Below are 19,813 nucleotides of genomic sequence, written 5' to 3'. Positions count from 1 at the left end.
CTTCTGGTTTAAATCCGATGTCACTATTAAGGTCAAGATTTACTTGCTCAACTAAGGCATTAACCAAGGAATTATCCATTGTATCAGACCACTGTATCCTAAGATTTTTCCTACTAATGGGTATCCTTCGTTTTGGGTTTGATAGACTCTTCGATGAAGGACCTTTGCGCGAGGGCGTCGAAGTTTTTTTGGGTGTTACAACTTGATCCGTAGGTGAATCTGAACTCTTGTATGATGAACCAGCCCTCTTTACAAGAGACGATCCCTCATTTCTATTTCTCGAATCCTTCAATGAGCTCCGTAGAAAATTCATAATACCTACGCTACATTAATTGTTAAAGGAAACATGACAACAATAGCGAAAATATGCAGCAATTTAATTATGCATAATAGAAGTTTATAATTGTACGATTGTAACACCCGCCCCAATCGGAACAGTGTCCTGAGGACGCAGGATCATATGATTCGATCACACGTGTGGATTTATTACTGATAAATTAATCCGGATTAAGCTACTAATGTGATTGAATCCAATTATGATCGGGCCGAACACGAGCCATAGAGCCGGTCAGCCCAACTGTACTTGGTGACTGTCTGTACGGGCTGTGTATCGCCCAAGATAGGACAGAAAATTCTGAAACTTTGGGAGGCCATGGGCCTCACTAAGCTTGTGGTCCATCGCGGACGACAGACTTGGACGACGCATGGAAACAAACGAATTACGCCTTCCAGTCGGCACTTGTAAAGTGCAAGTCGCCCTAGCTTTGAAAATAAAATCTAAAATTTTAAAACAAATGGCCCCGCTACTTGGGACGGTGAATTGGGGCTCGGATTTCTTCCTAACTTACACCAAAGGCTGAAGATATTTTCTTGCACTTGTCAACAAAATCTGACCCTTGCTCAATAATCGGTGACTGTTGATCGCAAATCGGACATTTGTGATAAAACCCTGCGTCCGTTTCTGTCAAACTTTACACAGCCTTTTATCGGGCCATGAGGCACCTATCCCGTGAAGTAGATAGGCCAGGGGGCCATTAGGCAGTCCAACAGCCAGAAATGGGTCCCACAAGGCCATTTGAAGTAATTAACGGAACCTAGGGTCAACTGGCCTAAATCCAGGGTATAAAACTCTTAAATCCCTCTCTCTCACTCACTTCCATAGAAACTCCAACAGCTGAGAGAGAGAGAGAGGGAAAGAGTGTGTGTGGGTGTATGTTATGCCTGAGGACCGGAATTTTCCTCACACTCGCCTTCACGTTGCCGGGAATCTCAACTCCATCGCCGTAGGGACGATCTACGTCCAATCCAAGGTGAGAACCGGAACTCCCATCCCTAGCAAGATAACATGCATGCATCTTAACACGGAGTTCATGTGACGCAAGGCCCCAACACGTCAAGTTTGCGGACTTGACGACTCTAGTGTGATCGCAAGAGCTTCCGGTCGACAATAGGTGTGGACCATTACCTTTAGGTGGCCGATTATCATGCCTATCATAAATCATAGTGATTTTGGTTGATGTATGTGTGTGCATGTTGCTGAATTTTAGGTATTACTTGACTCAGAACATATGCATAGAATTTCCCTAAATTTGGGTAAGGGAATTAGGTCCCGAGGATCCCCTGATGTGTAGATGGTTGCTTTGTATGTCAGTTTGGAGAATTATGGGTACAATTCCCCAAATGTGGCTGATGTGTATGTTACATGTTGGTTGCTGATTTGTATGTCACATGTTGGTTGTTGATTTGTGTGTTACATGTTGGTTGTTGATTTGTATGTTATATGATTGGTTGCTGATTGGTATGTTATATGTTGTTTAACTGATTTGCATGACATATGTTGGTACATGCAATTGGATTGATGTGAGTTGGGTGTATGACAGTCAAACTTGTTGAATTGCTGAAACATGTTGAGCTTGATCTCCATTACTGCAAATCCTGTAGGATTGATTTGTCAACATGTGAATGTTTCATGGGATCTAGTGTATTGCTATCCATGTTGTCGAGATTCAGAACATAATGTTGTTTATTGGAATAGTTTCTGGGAATTATTAAATACATGCTATATATTTGCGCACATGTCCCTTTATGGATCGGCCAGCCAACCAGAACTCCTTTGGTTAACCTTTCCGTTGGAATAGCTCACGGGCAAGTTTGGCTCGACTAGTCGAACCGTGAATTGTCGGCTGTAGTTGGACTACATGAGACGTTGTTCTCGGGCTGCACAATCTGTGGTTTGTCTCGTGGGGCCAGATTAGTCCACTAGTTGGTCATCCTTGTATGTTAACCATGATTGTACATGCTTACTGGAACCTGAGGCACCCTGTAACTCTTGCGCCCACTGATAACCATAACTTACAGCCTACAAGACTCATGAGTGGGGATGGTGGTATGGGATACTATGCCTGAGCTGTCGGCCTATGCTGGGGTGACGAGCCTCCCCGTAGTGACTAGTGAGCACCAAAGACTCGTGAGCGGGGGATGATGGTATGGGACATTATGCTTGAGCTGTCGGCCTATGCTTGGGTGACGACCTCCTGTTAGTGACCGCGAGCAGGACTCTAATGTCCTAGCAGTTTTTGTATGAGCTTAAGAGTTATGGGAATGACGAACCCACAAGGGCTAAGGATCGTGAGAATTGCGCGATCGGATTAGGGCAACGATTCGTCGGGGTATCTCTGTTTCCCCAACCTGCTGGATGAATAAACTTAACTAATCAACTCGGCTAACATGTGCATTATATGTATTGGTTACTTTTGCGATTTGGCAGTCGTGGTCACTTGTAGGAGTGTTGGTTCGCGAATGTTAGATGGCGTCGCAAGAGGGAGTGTTGTGGTGAGAGACATGTATCATATCATTAAACCATGCATTGCATTAACTAGAGTATCTAGGATTCTGTGAATGTATGCTTGTCACTAAATTTACCTTTGTGTATGATAATTTGTGTAACTTATTATTAATGATACCATTGAGTTAGCTATTCACTCCCACTCTGGGACGGTGTTTTAAAACACAAACTAGAACCTATCATAAATGCAGGGACGATGGAGCTGAATGTGCTGGAGGATGCCGGTGTGGATGACGAGGAGGAGTGAGTGTACTACCAGACCCTTGGCGGGTCTTTCTAGTTCGGGTTTGGCGATCGCGAGATTGGGCCAGGGCCCTAGTTATTTTGGGTTATGTGTATGGATGGGACTAGTTCCCTATTTGGATGTTATTTTAGATTTCTTTTGGACTTGTGTGTGGATACTTGCATGATTAGTAGCACTTTATGTTTCCATATGACTTATTTATGCTCCATATCTTACTTAATTCTCCATTGCCCATATAATACTTACATATAACTATATACGAGGCCCGTTAGGGCATACGTGGCACTCGAAAATTCGGAAGCCAAGTTCCTGCTCGACCCTTGAATTTTGGGGCATTACAACGATGCCATTATAATAATATGCTCAACATAGGTAATATTTGTCTAGATATTCCTACTTTCAACTAAGCAGATCATTATATAAACTAACAAATTTATTAAAAATGTTGTCGTGTGGTGGAAGACTATCATTCCACATTCTCTCAGCAATCTCATCTCTCTTCCTTACCCACTCATCCCTTGCGCGGTCCATCACCCGAGATAATGCTCGACCTTCCTCTGTAGTAGTGACCTCCACAAGGGATAGCGAAACGTCCTTCGTACGATCTCCACTGTCCTCTACTGCCTCAATCAGTCCATCTTCACCGCTAACACGATTGAAATTATGAATGAAATAGCAAGCTATAACAATTTTCACTTGAATTATAAAATTGAACTAAGGACGAGTACGTAAAATAGGAAATCGGCCTTTCAAAAGACCAAAAGAACGCTATATGACATTTTGCAATTAAGCGTGATGATAATTGAAAAGTTCTTTCCTATTGGCAGGCTTCCTTCCAGTAGGAAACCCATTCAAGTGATATCGAACACCTCGATAGGGTACCATAAACTGTTGTATTGGATGTTTTAAATCTAATCAAATTCTACACAGATTTTTTCGCAAAACTGTGAAAGTGCGGTATTTGTTTCCTATTTTGTTTAGGATTCTTTTCGATTTTATTTGAGATTCTTTCTACAACTATATATATGGGTGTAAACGGGATTAAGAAGTATTCTAAGGGATTTTAAGGCTTTCTAAAAGGGTTCTAGGGTTTCTACAAGGGTGGAGCAAGGGAGAGATTTGGGGATTGCTCAAGTCTGGAAAGTCCTTCCTCTTTGTAATTTCTACTTTCATAGTAAAGATCTCTCGCTTTGTGCCGTGGTTTTTTCCTGAAAGGGTTTTCCACGTTAAATATTTGTGTTCTCTCATGTTTACTTGGTGCTTTTGGATTGCTATCCTAGATTCATCTCTGTGTGATTCCGCAGTCCAAAACCTAACGAATGGTATCAGAGCAATCGTTGGGGCACATATTTGAGTCTGTAGGATTAACATCAATGAAAAACGTCAAGTTTGATATTGACAAGTACTCAGGCAAAAATAATTTTGAGTTATAGAAGATCAAGATGATTAGTCTATTAACCAAGCAAGGCGGAGTTAAGGATCTTGAGGAGCGAAAATCGACTATGAATGACGAAGACTAGAATACTCTTGGCATGAATGCTTTTGCTTTCATCTGTTTATGTCTCACGGATAAGGTCCTCTACAATGTTTTGAGAGAGAAAACTGTGGTTAGTTTATGGGCGAAGTTAGAGGATATTTATGCAAAAAAATCCTCTAAAAATCGCCTACACTTAAAGCTACAGTGGTATACTTGAAGATGGCAAAGGGCGAAAATCTGGAGGCCCATATTACCAACTTTAATAAATTAGTTTGCAAACTGCTGGATATGGAGGAAGTGATCAAATATGAGGAATAAGCATATATGTTGTTGAATTCTATTCCGGCATCATATAAGTCATTCAGGGACACAATGTGGACTGCAAATAAAACCCTAAGTGTCGACACCGTTATCTCAGCCCTTCAATGGAAGGCTATGAGAAAGCTAAATGGTGGCATGGGGACATCTTCTGATGCACTGTTTACAAGAAAAAAAAATACTGAGCGAGGTACGAGATCTTCAAGACCTACATTCAAATCCAAGGGCAAGGGCAAAAGAAAACTAAAGTGCTGGAATTGTACGATGAATGGACACATAAAGAAGGATTGTACAAATCCTAAAGCAAAGAAAGAAAACTCAGAGGCTTCTTCCAGGGAGGCCAATGTTTGTTACATTTGATGAAGAAACAAGTAGAGGTGATGTTTTGTCTGTGTTTATGGTTAGACACTTGCATGACAATCTTAGAGATGAGTGGATCCTTGACACAGGAGCATCATATCACATGACTCCTCGTCAGAGTTAGTTCACCAGTTACAAGGAATGCGATGGTGGACATGTCTTTATGGGCAATGACAATGCCTATAATGTTATGGCTATTGGTACTGTGAGCATCAAGATGTTTGATGGGATTGAGTGTACCTTCACTGATGTCAAGAACATTCCCGATATGAAGAAAAGTCTGATTTCTCTCAGTGTAATCGAGGCTATAGGGTGCAAGTTCACTGATATTGATGGTGTCCTTAAAGTTTCAAGAGGGGCACTCGTGGTTATGAGAGCGCAAAGGCACGAAAACCTTTATAGGTTGATTGGGAATACTTTAGCAGGTGGAGCGGTAGCGGCTGTTGCAGATTCCACATCTGTATGTATGTGGCATGCTCGTATGTGCCACATAAGCGAGCGAGGCATGAAGGTACTATCTGATCATTGTTTGATTCTATCTTTTAAAAATTCTGATTTAGATATATGCGAGTATTGTATATATGGTAAACAATCTAGATTTTAAATCTGTAAAACATGTATATAAGAGAATGCTTGATTATGTGCACTCTGACGTATGAGGGCTATCGCCAGAGGTTTTCATTGGGGGGTCATCATGATTTGTTTCATTCATTGACAACTACGCCAGGAAAGTTTGAGTTTACTTCATGAAACGTAAATCTGAAGTTTTCACCACATTCAAATAATGGAAGGCAATGATAGAAAAATAAACAAGATGAAAAATAAATGTTTTAAAGACTAACAATGGTGAAAAATTTACTTCCACTGATTTTAATGAATATTGCAAGGATGAAGGGATCATCAGGCATAACACAGTGTGCCACACACCCGAATAAAACGGTGTGGCTGAGTGGATGAATCAGACTCTCTTGGAGAGGGCCAGATGCATGTTAAGTAATGCGGCATTGGGCAAGGACCTATGGACAGAGGCCGTTAACACAACTTGATATTTGGCGAATGGTCCTTATCTACGGCAATTGAATGTAAAATCTCAGAGAAAATATGAAGTGGTTATAAGCTGGACTACTCATATTTGTGCATATTTGGTTGTGAGACTTACTCTCATGTACCATCAGTTGAGAGAGATATGCTAAACCATAGAGCGAAAAAGTATATTTTTGTTGGCTGTGGTGTTGGTGTGAAAGTTTACAGGTTATTCGACAAGGTCACACGAAGGTTATCACTAACCGTTACATCAGATTTGATAAAAGCTCCCAATTCCGCAAGAATGATAAAGAGGAACCAGAAATATTGATTGCAGACATCCAAATTGACACAAATGATACTCAGACAGAAACAGATGTGCAGACAGAGGTACGAGAGCAGTGGAGCAACCACCTGTGCGAAGGAACCCACCGCGTGATCGCAGGTTATTGGCAATATACAGGGACAACTCTAATATCATATATGCCCTCATTATAGATGAATGAGACTCGTTAACTATTCAGGAGGCTCTTGATGAGCCTAATGCAGAAAAGTGGAAGGTGACTATGGATGATGAGATTGACTCGTTGTACAAAAATCGCACATGAGAGATGGTGGAGCTTCCAATGGGCCGAAAAGCGATCGAGTGCATGTAGTTATTCAAAGAGAAACATGATAAATACAAAGCAAGGCTGGTAGCGAAGGAATATGCTCGGAGAGAAGGAATCTACTTCTCGTGTTGGTGGTTAAGCAAGTGTCTATTAGATTCGTGTTGGCGCCGGTTGCCCAATATGATCTCGAGTTGGAATAGATGGATGTCAAGATTGCTTTTCCGTACGGGGAGTTGGAAGAGCAAATCTACATGAAACAACCAGAGGGCTACGAAGTTAAAGGGGTAGAGAAAAAAGTTTACAGGTTAATAAGGTCGTTGTACGACCTGAAACAGTCACCTAGGCAATGGTATAAAAAATTTGATTCTTTCATGTTGAGTCAGAAATTTACTTAGAGTGAATATGATCACTGTCTATTACAAGACACTGAGTAATGGCAAATTCATCATCCTAGTATTATATGTTGATCGCTTGTCATGATATGTCTGAAATCAATGTACTAAAGACTCACTTATTAGGGACATTCAAGATGAAAGATCTGTGGGCTGCAAAGAGGGTTCTCGGCATAGATATTCATATAGACAGGAAGAAGAGCAGGCTTTGGTTATTACAAGAAGAATAAATTGAAAAGGCACTTATCAAGAATGGGATGGACCAGGCAAAGCAGGTGAGCGTTCCCCACGCAACTCACTTCAAGCTTTCCTGAGAATAATGTTCTAAATCAAATGAGGAAAAACAGGTTATGTCTCATGTACCTTATTCGAATGCGGTTGACAGCTTAATGACTGTCATGGTTTGCACGAGACCAGATATTTCACAGGCAGTCGGTGTTGTGAGTAGATACATGTCAAACCCTGGCAAGTAACATTGGGAAGCAGTGAAATGGCTACTTGGATACATTCGAGGTATAAAAGACTATGTCTTAACTTTTGAGAAGACAATGGCAAAGTTGGTAAAGTATGTGGATTCAGACTACGCAGGTAGTGTAGATTATAGAAAGTTAACTTCAGGATACTCGTTTGTACTAGCGGGTGAAGCAATTAGTTGGATGTCGAAGCTTCAGTTCATGGTGACACTTTCCACGACCGAAGCAGAATATATGGCAATGACAAAAGCATTTAAGGAAGGTGTTTGGTTAAGAGGCATGATAAATCAGTTGAGACTTCAGTAGGAAGCCGTGTCGGTTAATTGTGATAACAAGAGTACTATTAATTTGGCTAAAAATTCTGTTTATCACTCTCATATTAAACACATTGATGTTCGTCACCATTTTATACAACAGGTGCTTGGGGAAGGAGGTGTAACTTTGGAGAAGATTCACACCAATGTGAATCCAGCAGACATGCTCACCAAGGTTGTTCCTAAAGAGAAGTTCAAGTTTTGTGTAACTTCTTTGGGCTTAGCGATGGCATAATAGGAGGACGGAGTGTGCATGAAAAACATTGATGAAGCTATGATGAGAGACTGAGATAAGAGAAGAGGACAAGAAGCTACATATTTGAATATTGAAGACATGGTGGAGATTTTTGTATTGGATGTCATAAATCTAATCAGATTTTGAGTAAATTTTTTCACAAAACTGCGAAAATGTGGGATTTATTTCCGATTTCGTTTAAGATTCTTTTTTATTTTGTTTGGGATTCTTTCTACAACTATATATATGGGTGTAAACGGGATTGAGAAGTATTCTAAGGCTTTTTAAAAGGGTTCTAGAGTTTCTAAAAAGGTGGAGCAAGGGAGAAATTTGAAGATTACTCAAGTCTGGTGAGTCCTTTTTTGTAATTTCTGCTTTTATAATGAAGATCTGTCGCTCTCTGCCGTGGTTTTTTCCCGAAAGAGTTTTCCATGTTAAATCTTTGTCATAAGGATCGTGGGACCATAAAGTCTGAAAGGTTGTGTGAAGTGCTTATAAAAATAGTCGACTGTAAACCAAAACCTCTATGAAAGTATGATGTGGTAAGATCTTAGTTTCTTGCACGTGTACATGGACTTAAATGATTAAGTTCATTTTTGGAAGGCAATACTTTAACTTTTATCGTATTTCTTATGCTTCATAGGTGTACATCCCTCTTAATGCGAGGGGGCAGCACTGGCTGATGGCTGCTGTTTATCCGAGGAAGAAAGAGGTCACTTTGTACGACAGCTTGAGTACCAAATTGGAAGAGAAAACGAGCTGGTCGTCGCACAGGTAACAGATGAATTGAGGTAGTTATTCCATGTTCTTGATGACGGATTAGTTAGGTGGGAGAAGCCATGGAATGTGAAGCCATCCGCTGACAGGCCTACGCAACAGAACTCGGACGATTGTGGTGTATACATGCTGAAATATATAGACTTCTTGTGCAGTATGAGTGCAATTGACTTTATGCATGTACGTATATATTTATTTGTCTACATTCAATCCTGATTGCTTTGTACTTTGTTTTAATATTAGTTCGTTCTGATTCTATAGGAGGAAATTCTAAAATTTAGAAAGACGATTGCATATGACTGTCTGCGGTAGACAAGAGCAGATGCAGTTGTCTTCCCAAAAAAACAAGGAGAAGAGGCGTCACGTAGACCAATGAAGAGAGCCAAACACTATTTGATGTTGAATGATGGATGGATTGGTGTGTTTGATGTTTATTCTTCTTATTATGATCTATAATGGGTTGGTGAATGAGATGGGTCGTAATTGTTCGTGAACAGTTCGAAGTTGTATTGCACTTTGGCTATCAGCCATGTTTGTTGACTTACACAATGGATCGTTCTTGTATATGTGTGGTTGAAGGTGCATGCCAAACACGATCCATATATGGGGACAAACACGACCCCTGTAACATTAGAACCACGACACATATCATCTTACAATCATGATCCTTCTAACATCATAACCACGACCCGTCTAAAACAATAACCACGGTCCATAAGAACAACAACACAGTCTGTATGATAACCACGAAACTGTCATGTGATCTGATTGGTTGTAAATGGATTGATAAATGATTAGTTAAGGCATACATACCATGACATTTGGGGATAACATTGGTGAAGAAGTATGTTATTATCGATTCTATGTGCATTGTGGGTAATATTGGTGACAAGCTATATTACTGTCAATTTTATTTATTTTTCTGATAATTTTGGTGATGACCCATATCATTGTCGGTCCTTTCCTAAGACATGCATTTACATATCATGGCATACATGTATTTATTTAACTAGGCTATAAAACTGTTTGATATGTTGTGCCTCTACTTAATTGTGTTGATATTATAAGCAACTTGGAGGAATGGTAACACTGAATTGATTACTCACTCCCTCTCAGGATGATGTTTTAAAACACCACCCATATGTCATTGATGCGGGAGGTATCAAAGCCACAGTGTTAGATGAGGCTTATGCGGACCTGGTCAAAAAAGTATAATATTTCCAGATTTCTGATGAGTAGGCCTAGTTCTAACTAGGGTTGAAAGTTGGGCAGGTTGAACCCGACTGGCCCGTGACCGACTCGACATTGGGTTGGGCTTGGGCAGGATGTATCGAGTCCGATCTCGGGCTTAGGCTATACAAACACCAACTCGATAAAACTTGGGTCGGGCTTGGGTTGAGGTCTTGGGTTACCCGACTCAACCCGAACCCGATCAATATATAAGTTACTTATAAATTATAATTGAGTGTGGATCATATGTGTTGAAGACATAGGAAATTCCGGTGCTATCAGGTCTCATTGGTCCACATCATTTCTCGCTTTGCACGATCTAGTGAGACGGTAAACAGACACTTCATTAGAGTGTTGGATGCTATAATCGGTCTTTATCTAGAATATGTAAAGTTTCCTGGATTACACACTCTAATAGAAATATCCGACAACCCTTTGTGGAGTCCATTCTTTCAGGTAATATTGTATACATGTCTCAAGCCATTGGTAAAATTTTACATAGTTAAGGAATGAACTGATCGTGTGGCACACTTTTGCTTGTAGGACTGCATTGGGGCCCTAGATGGTACCCATATCCCAGCTTATTTGTCAAAAGAAGTAAACTCAACTTCTAGAAATAGGAAAGGATTTCTGTCACAAAATGTTATGGTTGCTTGTACTTTTGATATGAAATTCGTATATGTGCTTGTTGGTTAGGATGGCTCTGCGTCTGATGCTCCTGTCTTATAAAATGCACTAACCCATCGCCTTGACTGTTTTCTTGTTCCTCATGGTAATCATTATATAGGGTGTGATTATTTACATTATAGGAATTTATGTCTGAAACATAACTTAAACATATATTGCAATGTGTAGGAAAATATTATGTTGTTGATGCTGGATATGCACATTCACCCAGGTTTATGTTGGGTTTTGGACTGTGGAATCACACAGAGATGGATCTAGGATAACAATCCAAGAGCTGAACGGCTGCCTACGTACCCAATATTTGGAAGATTGGGATCAAGCTACTACATAGTTCTTAATATTTAAATCGGAACATTTTACGCATAAGCAGAGAAAAAATCAAAATAAATCATAATAGAAATATGTGTACCTTTTATTACACTTAAGAAGATGAAAAAGGTAAAACAAATCACTAGATTAGTCAAGCAAAACTACTAAATAATTTAAGATAAATATTTAGTCAAATAATATCCAAAATAACCTCAAACACAATCCACATGTCCCGACCAAATTACAAAAGTATATTCTTGAATCCTCCTTTCACCACTAGTAACAAAAAGAAAATGCTCAATCCAAGTGTAACAGGTTTATCCTCCTTTCTTTTTATTAAGCATGGTGATGGGGTCGATCACCGTCTTCCTCAAGGATAACCACTTTGAATCCACGGAGCTTCTCTAGACTCCTCACAGAGACTTCTCAAATCCGCGAGGAAAAAAGTAAGAAAAATATAAATAAATTCTATAAAATTCATAATGATTGATTAATCCCTAATGTGTCTCCTTACACTATTAATAAAGAAAAAAATAAACCAAAATTTGTAATTACCAAAAATAGTAAAATTCTAACTCTAATAAAAATCCTAATTATAATAAAACTTTTCTAAAGCCTAATTTCTAAAAATAAAAATTTCAAATAAACTTTTGCTACAAGAGTCCTAACATAATTACAAGTTATTTCTAAAATGGAAGAAAGTCTAAAACTTTAAAAATAGAAAAAATATTAAAAAATTCAGAATTACTAAAAGTAGTAAATTTTCATTTTTTGAGCTGAAAGTGCATGTTTTCTGACGAAATGGACAGAAGTGATCTACCATTATGGGTTGGTTCACCTCGGTTGACCCGTTTCAGTAAAGATTGATAGGTTGTGCACCCCGTAATGATACCTGGATCAAAAGTTACGATTAATTTACAGTCCACCTTCTTTTGGCCTAACCATGCTAGGAGCGTATTTGTGACACGTTCTACATCAGACCCCTCCACTTGAAAAAAACTCGTTCTCAAGTTACTCAAGGGACCTGGCTCATGATTCTGAGATAACTTTTTATGCCGATGTTTATTAGTCATTTTCTTGTACTTGACATTGGGCTCTTGAGCTGACATAATGCATGTACTCATGCTTCCTTGACTTGACTAGTATCAATCAGTTCCTTCACTTCTGCCTTCAAGATCTCACATTCTTTCTGATAATGTGGACAATTAGGTAGACTTATCCCTGTGACAAGATCAATGTGGTTTTGTATATCTCGTATGGGAGGCAATTTACTAGGGAGTTCGTCGAGCACAATCGCCTTGAACTCTTGTAACATTGGTTCCAAATTTCCTAGGATATTCACAGGCTCCATATATTTTTCCTTTTCTACTAATGCATATCCATCTCTTATTTTCTCATATTATTTTATGAAATCCTGTTTGGGTATGAGAGTTTGTTCCTCAACTTTAGAAGTCTTGGGTTGGTTCTCCGTTCCGAAAGGGACGAGGCCAATCTTTTTATCGTCTTTAGTATATTTAAATACATTATCCGGACCTCTATGCATAACATTAGCATCAATATTATTTTCCCGTAGTTGACAAGTAACATAGGATAAACTTTCATGTCGACTACGTCACAGAGTACTTGATCCTTATCATTTTTACCAATTGAAAACAAGACAGTGCATTGTTCAGTTACCTATGTTTTGTTGACCTTCTTGATCTACCCAATTGTGTACGGAGTTGTATACTTTTCTATTTTCAGTTGCAACTTTTTCACCATTATTTTCGACACGAGATTCTCACTACTCTTGACATCGATGATCACATTACAAACTTTGTGGCTTATAGTGCACCTCATTCAAAAGATGTTGTCTTATTGTAAATCTATTTCTACATTTGGCATGTATAACGATTTTCTCATGATCAAAGTGGTACCTTGCGATTTACCATCATCTGATGGTGCTCTGTAAAAATTGGGGTTGTATCATACAGCAACCACGAACAGTTGAGCATCGCTTTGAGCTTGGCACGGAATTAGCGCATCCACAATATGGTTGAGGGTTGCCTGCATTCCTTACATGGTTAATTGACTCTCCCTGTGGAAAGCTTCCATTCTTTTCAAAAGATAACGAATCCCTGAATCACCATTCATGGGATTTTGGTTCATACCTTTGTTGTTTGTCATTGGCTCGATGAGAGTCCTTGATCTAATACCAATTGATGCAGGAATGAACGTAATATGGTCGATCACCGTCTTCCTTAAAGATAACTACTTTGAATCCATGGAGCTTCTCTAGACTCCTTACAGAGACTTATCGAATCCATGAGGAAAAAAAAGCAAGAAAAATATAAATAAATTCTACAAAATTCGTAATTTGATTGATTAATTCCTAATGTGTCTCCTTACACCATTAATAAAGAAAAAAAAAAATTAAAATTCGTAATTACTAAAAATAACAAAATTTTAACTTTAATAAAAATCCTCATTCTAATAAAACTCTTCTAAAGCCTAATTTCTAAAAATAAAAATTCCAAATAAACTTTTGCTAGAAGAGTCCTAACATAATTACAAGTTATTTCTAAAACAGAAGAAAATCTAAAACTCAAAAAATAGAAAAAATATTAAAAAATTTGGAATTACAAAAAATTATTAAAAATAGTAAATTTTTCTTAAAAAATCATTTTTGGAGTTGAAAACGTGCGTTTTCCGATGAAATGGACAGATGCGACCCAGTTGGTGGGTTGGTTCACCTCGGATGACCCATTTCAATAAAGATTGATAGGTTGTGTGCCTCGTAACGATACTCGGATCAAAAGTTACAATCAATTTACGGTCCACCTTCTTTTGGCCCAACCATGCTAGGAGTGTATCCGTGACACGTTCTACATCGGCCACCCGTGTCCCTTAACCCAAACTAGGGTTCATCACCCAATATCAAATATGAATGATTAGTTTAAAGGTATGGGCTCATCACTCAAGGATTTAATCAAAATAGTAAGGATTTGTTATCCAATATCAATACAGATAATTAATCCAAAGGTATGAGACTTATCGCCTAAAGATTTAATCAATATGGTAAAGGTTCATCACCGAAGATGAAATAATTAGACAATGGTAGACTTTTCACCTCCATTGATGCTCACTGGACACTATTGGGGGCTCGTCACCTAGCATAAGCCGACGACTTGGTGCCCGACCCATGAGATTATGTTCATAGGACATTAACGATTATAATTAGTAATGGTAAATTAAATGAAATCATGGTATCTTAGATTCAACAAGGTATTTGTCAATAAACAAGTAATTGAATGATCAACTCTGATCCGATGGACCAAATGAAACTTCGATAAAATCGGCATTGAGTATAAAACAACTTGTGTAGCCTTAACTATTGTTAGTCGATCGTCTTTTGCCTTGATCAACCGAATAAGCCTAAGATGGCCAACCGAAAGATAGGTAGTCCACTATTCAAACAATTTTCAGAGCTTGATCCACAACATTCCAAACATATACTATTATTACATAGTCATAAGCACGTATCAGTCCAACACAACATCATGATAAGTCAATTCGAATTAGATACAAACACTTGATCAGCAGTCTAAATAGATCTATATATAATCATAGCACAAGTAGCATAGATGAATTCTAATTTCATGATTCCATACAAATCAGATATTTCATCAATCATATTATCAACACAACAGAAATTAATATAGGAATTATGATAATAGAGCAATTATAATATTACTAACATATGCAATTTTTGACAGAATCAAGAAATCAAAAACTGTGACCATCAAAGGTTGATAGAGGAAAACTTAGAATGAGTAGTCCTCGCTTTTTAAGGAGATTTCTAGATTTGACTGCACCTGTAGCCTGAGATTTGGGAATAAATTAAATTCTCTATATTAGTTTTAATTGAGCCTAGGTAATTTATAGATTAACTTCTTAATTGCAATGTAAGAGATTGACTTACCTCCAATTCAAATGGAATATGCTAAGGTAGAAGATTTGTCATCTACTATGAAGGGATGTCATCTACTATGAAGGGATGTCAGCTACTCCCCCCCCCCCCCCCCCCCAGCACAAAATCTCCAAATTAAGTTCTCCCTCTCTTCTCTCAACACAATTCTTCCCCTCAAACACTCTTAGTTAATTAGGGCAAAATATTATAGAAAGGGGGACTACTCTAAAAATGGTATTTATATTCATATTTAGGGACTTAGTTGTGGTAGAAATGAGGCTAATGGTTTATTAATACAATGGAAGGTTGATTTTGGTTTTTGAGGCCCATTTTGTAGTGCACAAGTCGATTTAAGCCATGAAATGGTAACTTTAGGTGGCGATCTATGTAAGGCTATGCTCACCATGCAATTTAGACACGTTGATCAACGAATATGGTTAAGAGATCAATTAAATAGTGGTCGTTCATCAATCGAGATCGTGACTATAGAAATATTTGTGGAACGATATTTAAGATTTGTATCCTCAATATGATCGTGAACCAATGGTCTGAATGTCGTAACATTGAATAATTTCAAATTAGTGTAACTAACTTTCTTTTTTGGACATATATAGGAAACTTCCATTCTCTACCAAGAATCTTCATGCGTTTTCATGTGCTCATTTATGGCTATAAATTGAATGATTCAGTATGCGGTCTCAACCTTCCAATCCATATAGGACATCAAGCTCGCCAAGATGAATGTTTTCTATAGCTTCGAGGTTGATGGCCTGCTAATGAGCAATTTAGAGCTTATTTGATTAATCTAGTCATTTTCTAGGGTAATTTAAGAAGTGGGGTTTCTTGTATATGATGGATATGATATGGATGATCTAAGTTTATTGTTTGGTCTTTATGAGATTAACAGAAATGGTAATTTATCCCTGATTATCCCAAGCCATATATTCTTAGCCATTGAGTTATGTACATAGGATAGTCAAGATCTAGTCCATTGGTTATATTGATTTTAGGTGGATCTTTATTAAGCTATAGTTGTTCTAATTAATCGACGGTGGGCTCCTTAGATCTTGGCCCTAGATCCATAAATCACATAGTTATGTACAAGTTTTTGGTGATCGGGCCTATTTACTAGGATCGAGTATGTTGAAATATGCGGTGTGTTGAAATGATGGTTCTCAAGGTTATCTAATTAAATGATACGGTTCTTTAGTAGTCACACTCTCGTATTTACTAGGATCGAGTATGTTGAAATATGCGTTGTGTTACAAGTTATTAAAAACAATGTCTGTGGGAGAGTTAACGAATAATTTATATGAAGAGGTGCGATTGCATTTTGTAAAATGGAGCCTTCAATGGTCGAGATTACATCCGTTTGAGAGGATTTTAGTTGAATTGATTTCAATTCTCACCCCACACTCGTGTTTTCAAAAAGTGTTGAAAATAAGAATATGAATTATACTTGAATCCATCCTTTGATTTCATCTTTTAAAGCACACCCAAAACTCTCAAATACCTTCAGTTCTCTCAAAATATAAGCTATCGAATCACTTCTTAACATATAATCCCCTTTTCGGATGGGACTTACATGTAATTGTAAGCTACGTGAAGCCCATGATAATGTATGTGTTACATACACTCAATCTATTCGTTGCTTCGTACCATATTAAGATGTGATCTCAAAAATCATATAGATTCAAAACTCAGTAGGCCCCACCATAAGGAAAAAGTGGGGATTGATTACTTGTAGATGAAACCTTCTTAGGAGCTGGTAGAAGTTTTCAATCAGGTTGATATTTATTTTTTTCCCTTCATCCAAGTGGGAATCACCTTCTGAACGGGTTCGATGGCATACGAACATCATGATGGGCTGCATGAAGGCATTTCCATCCTTGTTGTTTCATGTGGTGGGGCCCACTTGAGTTTTTACATATGCCTTATGTCTTAAAATAACCTAGAAAATTGGACGTATGGTGTGAATAAAACATATATCACAATCTATTGGTTTTAATAACAATAAATGCAACAAAAGTAATATTTTAAAGATTTATTGCAAGTTTGAGATCACTATTCATGAACATACTATGTTTAAAAACACAAAATATGCATTTCACGATGCATACTTATAAGCGGACCCACTGATGATTTTTCAATGCAAAGAATTTCTCCTAAATCTATTAGGAGCTTACAGTGGCAAGAAAAAGAGAGATGAAATCAATAGTGTGTTTGGTGGTAATGCGGCGTTGGTCATAGACAACGAAGTTGTTCACCATTGGTCAGAGATGCTGCCATAAATAATGGCATGGTTGACGGTAATGCTATAATAAAGAGAGAGAGAGTGTGTGGTTGTGAAGGAGAGAGGGAGAGGTGCGGTTATTGACACATTGTCAAGCAAAAGCTTAGCTCCCGAGTTCCAACGCATCACTTATGCAATATAGATAATGATGATTAAATGTTGTCCGTATTGGTACATTAAACATGAATGGGATTACACTAAATCAGCATATCATACTCCAGAGGCAATTAGATTACGTAAGCGGAAGACTTAGATATATAAAGCATATAAGTGGTTATAAGTACCCGGAGTATAAACACGTCGCCAGGTTAAATAATTACATGTATAGTTTCAAAAATTCACAAAATGATAAAGTGTAATGTCATCTAATCCTTATCCTTGTAGCCCCGGTAACACAATTACAGGTCTACATAGACCCGCTAGAGAGTTGCAGGTAGGAGAACTCCTCGTCATCATAGAGTCGGGCTCCGCCTCATAAGCCACAACATCATCTGCAACTACAACAAAGTCTGGTTGGTGTTTTAAAACACCATCCTAGAGTGGGAGTGAGTGATCAACTTAGTGGAGCTATAAGGCAAAGGTTAACATGTTATCAATTCAATCAAGCAGTAATGATAAAGCAGTATAACAAGCATGATATGTATTAATAATGCATGCCCTCGCTTGCACTCCCTCTGCGACATTATCTCACGATCGTACATGTTAAACTCCCACTGTGCTCAACACCCACGCCAAACGCACATGCAATGCATGGTCGTGTTAGCCAAGTTCTTAATTAGACCTATTCATACAGCAGATTCGGAAAGCTAAGGTACCTCTCTTTATATCACTTACCCTAACAATGATCCATCTAGGGTTGTCAATCCTAGTTAATCACATACGATAGACAAGTTCGCGAGTTTACACTATAGGTTACTATGGGAAGCTCGTCACCTCAGCGTAGGCTTAATTCGAGGTCACTACGAGAGGCTCGTCACCTGATTGTAAGCCTATTTTATACTCAAGGTCACAACGGGAAAGGCTCGTCATCTTAACGTAGGCCGACAGCTCGAATACAGTGTCTCATACCACCGTATTTAACTCACGAGTTTAATTTGCTCACTGGACACTACGGGGAGGCTCGTCACCCCAACGTAGGCCAACAGTTTGACCACGGTGTCTTATACCACCATGCCCAGCTCATGAGTCTTAGCGGATCATGGTACCAAGGTTAAACGAGTTTTTCAATGGTAAGTGGTACCTTAGATTCAAACAGTAGCGTCCATATATGGTGAACATACATTAGGTCAATCGGGTTACTTGACAAGCTCGACTGGTACGAGTATACGTTGAATTAATCGACATGGAGCGCACACGCACTCCTTGTGGCCTAACCACTATCAATAATCACCGTACGACTCGGATTCATCGAACGTATCCGTCGTGGTGAAACCACTTCGACTACGTATCGTAAACCATTACCGATTGTCTGGACTACGTATCAATCCCAATCATACTCAAACACAATAAGCATTTATATGTGATAGTTCAAGCAACATGTAACAACTAATTTAAATATAAATCTCATTTGAGCATTGTAATAAACACATAGTGCACATGTTGTCATATATAGTATTTCATCCATAAATCACATAGTAGTAAGAGAAGTTACATAAAGGAAACTGTAGCTATAGATAAGGTAATTGAAAATCCTATCTCAACACCCTCATTAAATACATTTCAACAAGCATTTTCTCATTCAGATATTTTATCAAACACTTAGGCTACACATATTAACGTACATGTAATAAATTAGTTATAACGTATATTATAGCAAATCCTTTCACAAGGGAGTTGCCACATGTACAACAATCATGTATTCCCAAACAACAATCATTGCAAGCACAAATCATAATTCTATATTCATACAAACATTTCAACAAACACATGGAATGCATTAATTTTAACACAGTTGATATATATGTAATACGCGAAAAATATCGCATCTAAGCATATGTGATAACAATCAAGTTAGTCATAAATTATTACTGACATTGAAAGCCTTGAAAACTATAACTTAAACGTTTATAGTCCACACCTTTCAGCGGTAAACTCGTATCGAACTCAGTTCGAACACTATGCCTTTGTCTACGGCACAACGGCTACCTAAATCATGAAATACGTTAGCTATTTCACCGTTCTACTTATTTGGATACCTAAAGCAGATTAGGGTTAGGATTCCTTACCCAAAAGTAGAGTCAAAATCGCTAGTATAGCGATATAGGTAGGATGATTCG

The sequence above is a fragment of the Magnolia sinica genome, chromosome 14 (genome assembly GCF_029962835.1).
Source record: "Magnolia sinica isolate HGM2019 chromosome 14, MsV1, whole genome shotgun sequence".
Lineage (NCBI taxonomy): Eukaryota > Viridiplantae > Streptophyta > Magnoliopsida > Magnoliales > Magnoliaceae > Magnolia > Magnolia sinica.
Note: the sequence above shows the minus strand (reverse complement) of the source record.